Source organism: Bos grunniens, chromosome 2, assembly GCF_055505025.1.
Source record: "Bos grunniens cultivar Pamir isolate PY7600 chromosome 2, Bosgru_T2T1.0, whole genome shotgun sequence".
In the NCBI taxonomy this organism is placed as follows: domain Eukaryota; kingdom Metazoa; phylum Chordata; class Mammalia; order Artiodactyla; family Bovidae; genus Bos; species Bos grunniens.
Genome location: NC_141166.1, coordinates 107,954,303 through 107,968,564, shown reverse-complemented (window position 1 = coordinate 107,968,564; position 14,262 = coordinate 107,954,303). Strand labels below are relative to the sequence as shown.

The 14,262-nt window shown below is 43.2% G+C and overlaps 1 protein-coding gene across 16 annotated transcripts in view; it reads right to left on the bottom strand.

The window, feature by feature from the left end:
- B3GALT1 (beta-1,3-galactosyltransferase 1) overlaps positions 1-13,056 on the bottom strand; it is a 629,012-nt gene extending 615,956 nt beyond the window's left edge. For 15 of the 16 annotated variants that reach the window (XM_086356192.1, XM_086356225.1, XM_086356300.1 and 12 more), the window contains exon 1: positions 11,861-13,056. The gene's annotated coding sequence lies outside the window, so the exon portion shown is untranslated. Of the gene's footprint in view, positions 1-11,308; positions 11,824-11,860 lie in introns of those variants that run through there. The other variant, XM_086356214.1, reaches the window with a different exon arrangement.
- Positions 13,057-14,262: the final 1,206 nt, after the last annotated feature.

Sequence of the window (14,262 nt, the reverse complement as noted above, 5' to 3'; positions counted from 1 at the left end):
GCACTTCTCCTGTCTGTAATTAGATGGCTGTGTTCACTCAGAGAAATCAATATGTATTACTCACATTCAATTCATCTAACTCCTCAAAAATCGCAATTCAAGTAATCAGCAATGCTATTGTCATTTAATAGACATAGAAATAAAGAAGTGATAGACTGTGGTGGGAACTCACCAGCAACGGAGGGAGTTTATATTAGTTCACGTGCCTTATCCATGCAGTCACAGTGCAAACGTGCACATTTAGTGCAATTTTTCTTGTCTGCTAAGCCACGTCAGTTGTGTCTGACTCTGTGAGACCCCATAGACGGCAGCCCACCAGGCTCCGTAATCCCTGGGATTCTCCAGGCAAGAACACTGGAGTGGGTTGCCATTTCCTTCTCCAATGCATGAAAGTGAAAAGTGAAAGTGAAGTCGCTCAGTCATGTCCGACTCTTAGCAACCCCATGGACTGCAGCCCACTAGGCTCCTCCGTCCATGGGATTTTCCAGGCAAGAGTACTGGAGTGGGGTGCCATTGCCTTCTCTGGATTTCTTGTCTAGTAGCACTTAAATTTATAGCCAACCCAACTATACCTCTGGCAATTGTCTTTGATTGAGTACTAAAGCCCTAGTGAAGTCACCCACAAATTTTGTTGTTCAGTGAGGAATTGATTCAGTTCTGATATCATCTATATAGGTCATGAAAACATTTCTTAGTCAAAGAAGAAACAATGCTAACTGCAGAAACTCAGAACCAAGTGCAGTATATCAGTAACAAGCCATCTGATCAGTTGCAAATCTGCATCTTAGAAATTTGCAACACATTGTCTCTTCAAACCACTGCCCTGGTTGTTTTCTGATAAAATCTAGCAACAGGGTTTTTTTTTTTTTTCTTTCCCTTTTCCTTGAGTAATAAGAGAGGCATTAGTCCTTTAAAGGGCTTCCCTGGTGGCTCAGAGGTTAAAGTGTCTGCCTGAAATACGCGATACCTGGGTTCCATCCCTGGGTCGGGAAGATCCCCTGGAGAAGGAAACCGCGACCCACTCCAGTACTCTTGCCTGGAGAATCCCATGGAGGGAGAAGCCTGGTAGGCTACAGTCCATGGGGTCGCAAAGAGTCAGACACGACTGAGCAACTTCACTTTTACTTTCAGTCCTTTAAAATCCTCTCCTTATCCACACATGTTCCCTCCCTCTGTTGTGTTGTTTTGGTTTATGCTAATTGTCCAAGGAGCAGTGGCTGCACAGGCACAGGAGGGCCGAGAGGAGCTATTCCATGTTCAAGGTCGCCACCAGGAGGGGTGGCGGTGAGGAGATACCCCTCATCCAAGGTAAGGAGCAGCAGCTGTGCTTTGCTGGAGCAGCCATGAAGAGATACCCCACATCCAAGGTAAGAGAAACCCAAGTAAGACGGTAGCTGTTACGAGAGGGCGTCAGAGGGCAGACACACTAAAACCATAATCACAGAAAACTAGCCAATCTAATCACACGGACAACAGCCTTGTCTAACTCAATGAAACTAAGCCACCCAAGTTTTGGGTGGGGCCACCCAAAATGGGCAGGTCATAGTGGACAGGTCTAACAGAATGTGGTCCACTGGAGAAGGGAATGGCAAACCACTTTGATATTCTTGAGAACCCCATGAACAGTATGAAAAGGCAAAATGATAGGATACTGAAAGAGAAACTCCCCAGGTCAGTAGGTGCCCAATATGCTACTGGAGATCAGTGGAGAAATAACTCCAGAAAGAATGAAAGGATGGAGCCAAAGCAAAAACAATACCCAGCTGTGGATGTGACTGGTGATAGAAGCAAGGTCCGATGCTATAAAGAGCAATATTGCATAGGAACCTGGAACCTTAGGTCCATGAATCAAGGCAAATTGGAAGTGGTCAAGGAGATGGCAAGAGTGAACGTCGACATTCTAGGAATCAGCGAACTAAAATGGACTGGAATGGGTGAATTTAACTCAGATGACCATTATATCTACTACTGCGGGCACGAATCCCTCAGAAGAAATGGAGTAGCCATCATGGTCAACAAGAGAGTCCGAAATGCAGTACTTAGATGCAATCTCAAAAATGACAGAATGATCTCTGTTCGTTTCCAAGGCAAACCATTCAATATAACAGTAATCCAAGTCTATGCCCCAACCATTAACACTGAAGAAGCTGAACGGTTCTGTGAAGACCTAGAAGACCTTTTAGAACTAACACCCACAAAAGATGTCCTTTTCATTATAGGGGACTGGAATGTCCCCTATATGTAGGAAGTCAAGAAACACCTGGAGTAACAGGCAAATTTGGCCTTGAAATATGGAATGAAGCAGGGCGAAGAATAATAGAGTTTTGCCAAGAGAATGTACTGGTCATAGCAAACACCCTCTTCCAACAACACAAGAGAAGACTCTACACGTGGACATCACCAGATGGTCAACACCAAAATCAGATTGATTATATTCTTTGCAGCCAAAGATGGAGAAGCTCTACACAGTCAGCAAAAACAAGACCAGGAGCAGACTGTGGCTCAGATTATGAACTGCTTATTGCCAAATTCAGACTTAATTTTTGAAGAAAGTAGAGAAAAACCACTAGACCATTCAGGTATGACCTAAATCAAATCCCTTATGACTTTACAGTGGAAGTGAGAAATAGATTTTAGGGACTAGATCTGATAGACAGAGTGCCTGATGAACTATGGACAGAGATTTATGACACTGTACAAGAGACAGGGATCAAGACCATCCCCAAGGAAAAGAAATGCAAAAAAGGAAAATGGCTGTCTGGGGAGGCCTTACAAATAGCTGTGAAAAAAAAAGAAGCAAAAAGCAAAGGAGAAAAGGAGAGATACAAGCATCTATATGCAGAGTTCCAAAGAATTGTAAGAGACAAGAAAGCCTTCCTCAGTGATCAATGCAAAGAAATAGAGTAAAACAACAGAATGGGAAAGACTAGAGATCTCTTCAAGAAAATTAGAGATACCAAGGGAACATTTCATACAAAGATGGGCTCAATAAAGGACAGAAATGGTATGGACCTAACAGAAGCAGAAGAGATTAAGAAGAGGTGGCAAGAATACACAGAAGAACTGTACAAAAAAGATCTTCACGACCCAGATAATCACAATAGTGTGATCATACACCTAGAGCCAGACATCCTGGAATGTGAAGTCAAGTGGGCCTTAGGAAGCATCACTACAAACAAAGCTAGTGGAGGTGATGGAATTTCAGTTGAGCTATTTCAAATCCTGAAAGATGATGCTATGAAAGTGCTGCACTCAATATGCCAGCAAATTTGGAAAACTCAGCAGTGGCCACAGGACTGGAAAAGGTCAGTTTTCATTCCAATCCCAAAGAAAGGCAATGTCAAAGAATGCTCAAACTACCACACAATTGCACTCATCTCACATGCTAGTAAAGTAATGCTCAAAATTCTCCAAGCCAGACTCCAACAATACGTGAACCGTGAACTTCCAGATGTTCAAGCTGTTTTAGAAAAGGCAGAGGAACCAGAGATCAAATTGGCAACATCCTCTGGATCACTGAAAAAGCAAGAGAGTTTCAGAAAAATATCTATTTCCGCTTTATTGACTATGCCAAAGCCTTTGACTGTGTGGATCACCACAAACTGTGGAAAATTCTGAAAGAGATGGGAATACCAGTCCACCTGACCTGCCTCTTGAGAAACCTATATGCAGGTCAGGAAGCAACAGTTAAAACTGGACATGGAACAACAGACTGGTTCCAAATCGGGAAAGGATTATGTCAAGGCTGTATACTGTCACCCTGCTTATTTAACTTATATGCAGAGTACATCATGAGAAACGCTGGGCTGGAAGAAGCACAAGCTGGAATCAAGATTGCCTGGAGAAATATCAATAACCTCAAATATGCAGATGACACCACCCTTATGGCAGAAAGTGAAGAGGAACTAAAAAGCCTCTTGATGACAGTGAAAGAGGAGAGTGAAAAAGTTGGCTTAAAGCTCAACATTCAGAAAACGAAGATCATGGCATCTGGTCCCATCACTTAATGGCAAATAGAGGGGGAAACAGTGTCAGACTTTATTTTTGGGGGCTTCAAAATCACTGCAGATGGTGACTGCAGCCATGAAATTAAAAGACGCTTACTCCTTGGAAGGAAAGTTATGACCAACCTAGATAGCATATTCAAAAGCAGAGACATTACTTTGCCAACAAAGGTCCATCTAGTCAAGGCTATGGTTTTTCCTGTGGTCATGTACGGATGTGAGAGTTGGACTGTGAAGAAAGCTGAGCCCCGAAGAATTGATGCTTTTGAACTGTGGTGTTGGAGAAGACTCTTGAGAGTCCCTTGGACTGCAAGGAGATCCAACCAGTCCATTCTGAAGGAGATCAGCCCTGGGATTTCTTTGGAAGGAATGATGCTAAAGCTGAAACTCCAATACTTTGGCCACTTCATGCAAAGAGTTGACTCATTGGAAAAGACTCTGATGCTGGGAGGGACTGGGGGCAGGAGGAGAAGGGGATGACAGAGGATGAGATGGCTGTATGGCATCACCGACTCGATGGACATGAGTTTGAATGAACTCCGGGAATTGATGATGGACAGGGAGGCCTGGTGTGCTGCTATTCATGGGGTCACAAAGAGTAGGACACGACTGAGCGACTGAACTGAACTGAATGAATTTAGAGCAGTAGCTTTTAAGGTTTTCTTAATCATTTCCAGCTAATTCGGAATATTCATGAATGGAAAGAACTTGCAAACCATGGTTATCTCCTGAAGTCCCTAATTCACCTATTGATCACTTTAAAGTCTATAGATTTCTGGAAGTAAGAAATCCTGTTTTAGAAATACTGGTAAATATTTTAAAGGAATCTTAGACAAAATGACTGTATTAAATACAAATATTTTACATGCAGACACACCTCTAGCCCTATAATCTTAGATGACATCTCTAAATGCCTCCCAGTTTTTCATTTCCTTGATCCACCATAATATTAATGTGATATATTATTTCAGATATTACTAGAAAATATTCAGATGTACAAATTGGTAGATGTAGTCATTTCTGCTTACATTACTGTTAGGTAGGAAGTTAGGTATGAGCAAGGATGGGAGGCTAAGGAAAAGGTTGCAAGCTGATCTCTAAACCCCATTCAGACACACCCAGGAGAGTTCACAGATATGCTACAAAAATAACCACAGGGGCTTTTCCAATTCCTACACAAGCACCCTAGGCACCCAGTGGATACAAACTTACCACAGGGGCTTCCTCAAGGAATCCTAGAAAGCTAGGAGCCAATCAAGGGTTCATAAATATTCTAAGATGCTGCTAAGTCGCTTCAGTCGTGTCTGACTCTGGGCAACCCTATGGACTGCAGCCTACCAGGCTTCTCCGTCCATGGGATTCTCCAGGCAACAGTACTGGAGTGGGGTGCCATTGCCTTCTCCAAAATATTCTATACATATACATATATTTGATTATAACAGACTGAATTATGGGAAGACAAATACAACTGTTCTGTAACTTGCAACTGTCAACTGGCCTTGGACATACACCTATTTGCATTCCCTTTCTTGATTGGTGGTGGGTACAAGCCCTATTTTGCACAGGGTACAACCAGGAGGAGTGTGAGCCATGCTAAGTCCCTTCCATTGTGTCAGACTCTGTGCAACCCAATGAACTATAGCCCCCCAGGCTCCTCTGTCCATGGGATTCTCCAGGCAAGACTACTGGAGTGGGTTGCCATGCCCTCCTCCAGGGAATCTTCCTGACCCTGGGATCAAACCCATATCTCTTACGTCTCCTGCATCCGCAGGCAGGTTCTTTAATACTATCCTGGGAAAGAGACAGAAGTATAAAAAGCGGGAAGCCAAAAGGGAATGTTAGGTCAACTCCTTTCCGGCTGGTCTACTCCCATGTCTTGGGAGTGCCTATCTAATAAAAGATCTGTCTGCTTCAGCTGTAACTTGTCTGTTGTTTTAAACCCTTTAGTCCACTGTTCCAAATTTTTGTTGCTATAAGAACTGAGGGAGAAAAATAAACCAATCTGATGTTGCTGCTGCTAAGTCGCTTCAGTCGTTTCCAACTCAGTGCGACCCCAGAGACAGCAGCCCACCAGGCTCCCCCATCCCTGGGATTCTCCAGGCAAGAACACTGGAGTGGGTTGCCATTTCGTCCTCCAATGCATGAAAGTGAAAAGTGAAAGTGAAGTCGCTCAGTTGTGTCTGACTCCTAGCGACCCCATGGACTGCAGCCCACCAGGCTCCTTCGTCCATGGGACTTGCCAGGCAAGAGTACTGGAGTGAGGTGCCATTGCCTTCTCCAATGTTACCACATTATAAATGCAAGGCTGTATAACGGGCAGCAGACATGGAGTCAACATGCCCACTTAGTAGATGACAAACAATGTTTCTAAACCTGGCTCTACTTTCAGTTGACCTTGGGCAATTATTAACTCCCTAAAGTTCTTTATTACACATAGGGGACCTTAGACTAATGACCTGGGTTTTCCCTGGGTCTAAATAGCTGACTTCTGGTAAGTTTTCATCTGTTTCATAATCAGCCAGAGCTGACTTTGTGTGCCAGGTACAATAACTGTTGGTTGCTTTACTTGCGTTTTTAAACACTGTTTTCCTAAAGTTTTGTATTGGGCAGAATAGAGAAAAGCCAGGGCAATAAAAGGTAAAGGCTTAAATGGGTGGTACATGGATTTTTGAAACTAAGCATATAGTGAAACAGCAGTATCAGAAGACATTTCCTCATCTGCTAAAAATGAATTGCAGAGCAGTAATCTCAAAAGATTTTCCTTGAATGATGGAAATCAATTCAGAAATTACCATTATTAATATTGTGTGCCCTGCACTAATATATAGTCATAATAAAACTTGTGAATAAGAGGGCATTAATTCATTATGTAACGTGGCTTCTCGAGACTACAATTTCAGTTTTCCTCTAATATAAAAATACTGTTCACAAACTAACTGTTGAAAGTCAAGCTAGGACCCATTCTTTACACGAAGGTAAACACACACACATTTATTTGGATATGTAAGCTAAAGACTCTAAAGAAAATAATGAAATGAAAAGCATGGAAAGTGAAACTGGAATCATAATTGCACACTTTCATGAGCAAGAGTAGAGAAAATACTGCAAGGTTTTATCTGTAATTGGACTGACTGGATAACCAAATCAATTTTGAATTAAAGATGAACTAATTTTGAAATTTTGAAGTGTTTTGTCATTTATTATTAGATGATCAGATTGTGAAGTTTTGGGGGTTTTTTGGGGGGGTGATGCATAAACTTTAGGAAAACTTTGACCTCAAACTCTAGGGGTTCTTTCTGATTGACTTTCACAGAGGTACATGAATACATTCCTTTCAATGTGGAAGAAGTAGAATGTTTCTCATTAAAATTATGTAGCTGAGTGCTTTATTTCTACTTCAAATTCACTCATCTCCTTTAAATGGGGTTATGTAGAAGGACCGTGAATAGTCATAAACACCCTTTAAAATGTTGTTAGTTTGAATGAAATATGTTAGAAGAGTATTTGTTAGGGGAAGCACACTGATTTAAACAGTCCACCCTGGCCAGGCACCATAGTAACCATTTGCATGAGTTGTTTTATGACAGGAGATCCTGATAAGGAATACGGAACTAATAAGCCACCACCAACCGGAAGAGTTCGGGAAAAGTCGAAAGGAGACACCGCATGTCCATCCATTTCCCAGAATCCCTCTCGTTAGCATCCATCTTGGCTGAACGATGCGTGCACCACCAGGAAAGACTCTGAATTAGAATGATTGGCCAAAGGCCACCCGGAAACTAATCCCATCACCATAAAACCCAAGACTTCGAGCCACGCAGCAGAGCAGTTCCCCTGGGTTCCCTTACCCTACTGCTCTCCACCCGGGTGCCCTTTCCCAATAAAATCTCTTGCTTTGTCAACACAATGTGTCTCCTCGGACAATTCATTTCCAAGTGTTAGACAAGAGCCCAGTTTCCGGCCCTGGAAAGGGTCCCCCTTCCTGCAACAGTATTTCCCACTTCAGTTCCTCTGAAAAAAATGTTATTTGATTTTAAATAATTTTTAAAGACAGGTATCCTGTCATATTTTGCTTAATTATCTTTAAATTGTTGACCATCTTTAAAGGTTTTTAAGTAGTCTTAAACCGTCTTTAACTCCTTAATCATCTTTAACTGCCATCCTATGCAGTGTTTTCAGTTACACAGCTTCAGAAGTAACATGTATCAGATATTAACCATGATCATTTTCCAGTTCTTAGATTAATGTGAGTATATTTGTGTGGGTAGATGGGTATTGACTGGAGACAAAATGAGATGGAAAGAGACTGAGCCATGGATAGTGGATAGGCTGGTAGGTGATAAATCATTTATATACATATATAAATAAGTTACAAAATATATAGAAAGTTACCTACTTATATTTTTTATGATCTATTCTATTTTACCCCACAAAAATATAAGCTTTATGAGGGCAAGGGTTTTGATTTACTCTCTAATATTGTCAAAGCCAACTAGAACAATGTTTTGCACACAGCTGGAACACAGTTCAATTTGTTACAATTTACTTGAATAAACCAGTATCATTATTAATTAGTAAGACAGTACCTGAAAGGATGAGAATTATGCCTTATGAAGTATATTCATCACTTAGGATGGGTTGGTGAATTTGTTTCAAATTCAGGAGTAGTTACAGTTTTCCTGAGAGCCTTTCCAGTATGTGTACATGCGTGTGTATTTTGTGTGTGTGTGTGTGTGTGTGTGTGTGTGTGAGAGAGAGACAGAGAGAGAGAGAAAGACAGACTACGAGAGAATGCAAATGAATTTCGGGTTTACTGAACTGCTTGCAGTTTTTAATTCCCTGAAACATGTTAGTTTTCAAAAAACAAAATTATTTCACCATTAATTAAATGAATATAAATTACTATTAATTAAAATAAACTTCACTGTCTTACTTAACAATTTATTAATAGAAACTAATCATGACTATTTGACAAATTATGTTTCAAGAAGATCATGGTGTTTATTGTATTGCTATTCACAGTAAATGTGATCTTTTTACAAAAGTTATGCAGTATTGAAATTAAAATCCAGTATAGGTCAGAAAGTGAATTTGGTGGCCTGGAGTCTTGACAACTTGACATTTACTTGAGTTACTAAATTCCATCTAGAAAATAAAGCAATCTGAGCTCATGGGCTGCCCTGCAGCAAAACAAGTCAAAGCTAAAGTGAATTTGCAGACTAGGTAGAACTTGAATTGCTTGTATAAACTTAAGTTGCTAACTTTATCTATTATCTCCCCTAAACCTGAGTGCCCCCCTTCCCACACACTCCCTGCATGGTCACCCTCAGTGACACACAGACCTTGCTGCTTTATCCTAATATTTCTGTTCAATGTCACATTTCTCTGCACTTTGTTACATTTTGGTCTGGTGGTTTTGAAAATGTATTTAATTACCTGAAAAATACTCCCAAATAAAAGTCTGTTCCCTCCAAAAAAACCTCAAAACCCCTTAAAATTAATACAAAAGCTCTGTTTCTGCTTAGAAAGTTGTGACTTGCCCTGATATATAATGCAGTGGATTTACAAGATGTTATTTGTTTGCAAAGTGAAAACCCACATTCTTAGCCAAGTATTTGAAAATTTCCTTAAAAGTTCCATTTTGATAACTAGATGCTTTTAGTAAGTGGCTTTACGCTTATTTGAAAACTATTGATTAGTAATGCAACAACACGTTTATTGTGTTTAATCACCTTAATAAAGTCCTAAAAGTTACAACCAAATACTGTAATATTATAGTACTCACCTGGCAACAGGTAAATTTTGTATTGAAATGTAACAATCACAAGCTATACTCTCCTTAATGATATCTAAAAACTAGCCTTTTAAACCAGACGTGATGACTACTAAGGGGAAAATACTCGCTGCCAATTTTGTACTAACCCAAATGCAATTATAAGTGTTCAAGTAAAATAGAACGAAAAATTCCATTTACAGTTCATGCATTAAGTGATGAAAAAATGTGCAACCATTCTCAAACATAAAATTAACATCATTCCTAGTTCACCAGTAAATTATTCATCTGCTCCATAATTATTTTAAATTACTAAATAGGGGGGAAGTAATCTTTAAAATTAAAAAAAAAAACAAACTTGTAAAAAATGCTGACATTTTGGACAGCTCCCTTCTGATTTCTACAACATTTCTATGAAGTGTTTTTACTTTTTTTTTTAGCTTTGCCAAATCAGAAATGAGCCCCACCAAAGTCGTTTCCGCCGCTGGGGTTTGGGTTTTATTTTTGTTGTGTTTTGCTGCGTTGTGTTTAGGGGCAAAATATTCTTCCAGTGAAAGGGATTAAGGATCTACATAACTGGGGAAGTGGTGTTCTCAGCTTAATATCCGGCTCCCTGTACTGAGCTAATTTTTAAATGTTTTCCAAAGGTTCTAGCTGGTAAGAAGGGAGCTGCCCTCTCCACTTCCATTCCCCGCTACAATTCATTCGCTTCTGTACAGGACCACCACAGCCTCTCCATCTATGCCAGGCAGGGACAGTTTGTCAGTGCCGAGGTATTTCAAGAACTTTCCAAGCAAAGACTCCTAGGAGACAAAAGACCACGTACAAAGCAATCGCCAAGAATAACTTTGTGCGTCCGGAAGAGGGATGGAGAAACCCCTGCACTGAGCTCCGGAGATCTGGACTTAGCCCGGTAGCACCATCCATTTGCAGCAGCGAAAAAAACAAAACAAAACAAACAAAAAAACAACAGCCTTCTGCGGAAAAGGTTTACATCGCTGGTGGAACTCCCAGTGGCTTTACAAAATAAGTTAATCTAATATATAAAATAAAAAACAGTGTAGGTACTGGAGGCAGCTGGGTACGTAACCCTGGTTACACTTGGGAGGTTAACCTGCTTTAGGTCTAGTTGCCCAGACCCCAGCGGGCTGGAACTTTCTCCGAGGGCGGAGCCACCCTACAGTTCGCAGCGGCCACGCGCGCGCCCGGCCGTGTCCGGATCCCGAAGATATCTACTAAGGTAGCTTGATGAGGTAGGGACTCCACCTGAACCGGCACTCGAGCCCCGCCCCGTTCCAGTGACATGCGTGCCCCACACTGGCGCGGGCCAGGAACACCCTCAATCAGTCCCTCAAAGCTTGACTCTCTCCCTCCCCAAATCTGCATCCCCGAAAAGTGTAGCGAGCTCCTCTTCCTACGTGGGGCGTCCGACACACAAAAAAGTCGCCACTCTCCAAGCCTAGCTCCATTCCCCAACCCTCGTTCCTCTCCCCCCTCTCCGTCATCCTTTTTTCCAGCGAAGCGGACCAACCTTTACTTTCCTCTTTCATCTCCTCCCCTCCAAAGTCCCCGGCGCAAAGTGGGAGTTTTGGGAGCCTCGGTGAATGTGCCTGTCCCCTGGCGCACTGACAGCTCCCTCTTTTCATCAAGGCAATAAACTTCAATTTGCCAGGCTCTTAAATGAGCCACTGAGGACTTTCCCCGTGCGTTCTCGTGCGCTCTCCCTCCAGCTGAGCCAAGTGCATCCAATTCACTCTATCCCAGCCTGGAGCCCTGAAGGACGTAGGTTCACGCGAGAGGGGACCCACCGCGCTCCCAGCAAAGTGCCCTAAACCGCGCGCTCACACACGCAAATGCATACACAATGCCATCCCCGCGCTATCAAAGTCAGCCGGCGCAGAGGGGAAAACGCACGAGCAGGAGTGGCACCCGGGCGATCATCAGCCTAGCCGCGCGTCCGGACTCGCTGCCCGGGTCCCAAACACCTTTGTCTGAATGCCCCAGGAACAATGAGCCTGGAAACCCCCAAAGATAACATCAGTGGCCCCGGGGGCGGCGCGCGCACTGCCGGGCCAGACCTTACCCGTGGGGCGCGTGGTCTCCCGCCGCTTGGCTGGCCCGCGGGCCACAGGGACGCTGCAGCCGGGGTCCCGTAGATGCTGCTGCTCCGCTGCCGCTGCCCCATCCCCAACGGCAGCATCACTTCGCTGCCGCCTCCGCCTCCTCGTGCTCCGTTCTCTCGACCGCCCCTCCCCGGCGTCCGCCTGCAGGACCGGCAGCGCCTGCGGCGCTGCGGGGTGGGCAGCAGCGGAGGCGGTGGCGCCCGCGCGAGCTCGCCCAGCTGCACCGGCTAGAGCAGCCGCGGCGGCAGCCGGAGCACCCGAGCCAGGCTGCGCTTCCCCGGCGAAGGCTCTGGCCTCGGCGACTGACAACGCTGGCTAGCCAATCGCTGCGTCGCCCCGCAAGGCGGGGGGAAACCAATCAGAGCGGAAGGCCCATGGCTTTCCTCCGCCTTTGCTCAGCAGGCTCGTTTCCGGGAGAGGCAGCGAGGCTGCTCGCGTTTGGGATGGGGGAGGCAAGGGAGGAGCGCGCGGCGGGACTCCTGGCTTTCGAGCCTTAGGTGAGGCTGAACGACCGGGCCCACTCAGGTGGGCCTGGCGCGGTTTTTGATGGTCCGGAGCCCGCGGCTTAGCAGAAAAGGGCGTGCTGGGGTGAGTCAGTCCCCAGAGCGTCGGCTTGGAGGGTCAGCTTCTTGGCATCCCTGCGCCCCGGCCATGGGACCCGAGTGGGACACGAACGGCAGTGCGGGAGAGCGCATCCCTGGAAGTGGTCGGCGCCTTGGAGAAATCATGCGAACAGTCACCAGACAGCGCCCCCGTCCTTCTCCCTTTGGTAGCTTTGGCATCTGAAAAGAGTGGTACTTCTGAGCCTCCGAACTGCTCCTTGCCATAGTAATCAGTCCAAAAGATTGCCCGAGCTATGAAAGAGGAATTTGGAGAAATGTTCTCAAAGTTGTAGGTGGAGGGTCCCTCCAGACCTTCCTTCCAAATGAACTTCCCCACCTCCACCCAGCAAAACAAAACACCTCAGGGAGCAAGGAGAAAGCTAATTTAAACAGGCAACGTAGTTGGTTTGTACCCCCCTTTTTAAACCTTTGGGGAATCACTTCTGAATGATTAAATGGGTGCTCTTTTGTTCGTGTGTGTGTGTGCGCGCGCGCGCGCCCACGCGCGCACTTGACACAAACACGAGAGAAATATTTAACAAGGAAAGAAAAAGAGAAAATGGCAAACTTTCCCCACATGACCATCTCCCAGAATTAATAATGAGCTTTCCTTATGCAGCATTATAAGTCCCTTCAGTGCAAATACGACTCAAAGGTCCAGAGTTCTAATAAGTCTATAATCAATTGCAGTAAATTATTGTTGCAGTAAGACAAGCTTAAATTCTACAAGAAGATGTTAATGTGTGGGTCATTCTTCGAGTAACCTTCTCTATCTTACAAAGTTGTTGCGAAAGTCAAAAATCACGTGTATAAATTAGCAACATAGTGGTCTGATTAGTTGGAATTCAGAATGCTGCTGCTGCTGCTAGTTCTAATTATATTTAAGTGATCTTTGTCTTCTTGCAACAATCACCTTTCTTCATTTGCCTTCCAAGATAATTCCGTGTAACCCATGATACCTTAAACAAACCCTGCGGAAATTTTGTGAGCACTCTAAGGAAAAATTTGATTGCAGAATAGACTTGTGTGTTGCAGTCTTCTAGTACTATAGAAAATGTATGTACATATCAGCACCATTCATCCAAATTTTCTTGTACTCGTCCCCCCCCCCCCACCCCGCGTCATGAGTCATTTGACCAATCTAGTTTGGGAGATAGACCATCTCTGATTATGAAAACAACAGTGCAAATAAAACATATATTATTTATTTTTAAGCCTGAAAACATGTATGCACCACATCACTTTGAATTTTTAATCTAGAGGAGGGTTTTTGTTTGTTTGTTTGTTTAGCATTTTAAATTACTTCTATAACTGTGTAACTTAAAATTAACACCCTCATTAACTACATGAAGTAATCAGTAGAGGAATGGAGTTTAAGTCTGGGAGAGAAAGGGAAAAAAAGGTGCTTTATTCAAACTGGGGGGAAAAGGGAGTTATTTGTAATAACTAGAAATATTAAAAAGTATATCTTAAAATTAGAAAATTTAAATGCAATAACAGTTTAGAAATATTTGTGATAAAAGATAAAATGACATTCAATCAAAAGACTAATCCTGACTAAAGAAAGCATGTGTAATATGAAAATGTTACCAAACTTTAGAATGCTAAAAATTTTTAGAGAGGTGCACATAATATCTACATAATTTTTCTAACTACCCCTCTGTGCCCTGCCTAATACAGTCTTTTCTAGTATCCTGTAATCTTTTCTATTATATCTGGTATTTTGCAACAGTCAGTCCTGAAAATATTTGGGTCCTAAT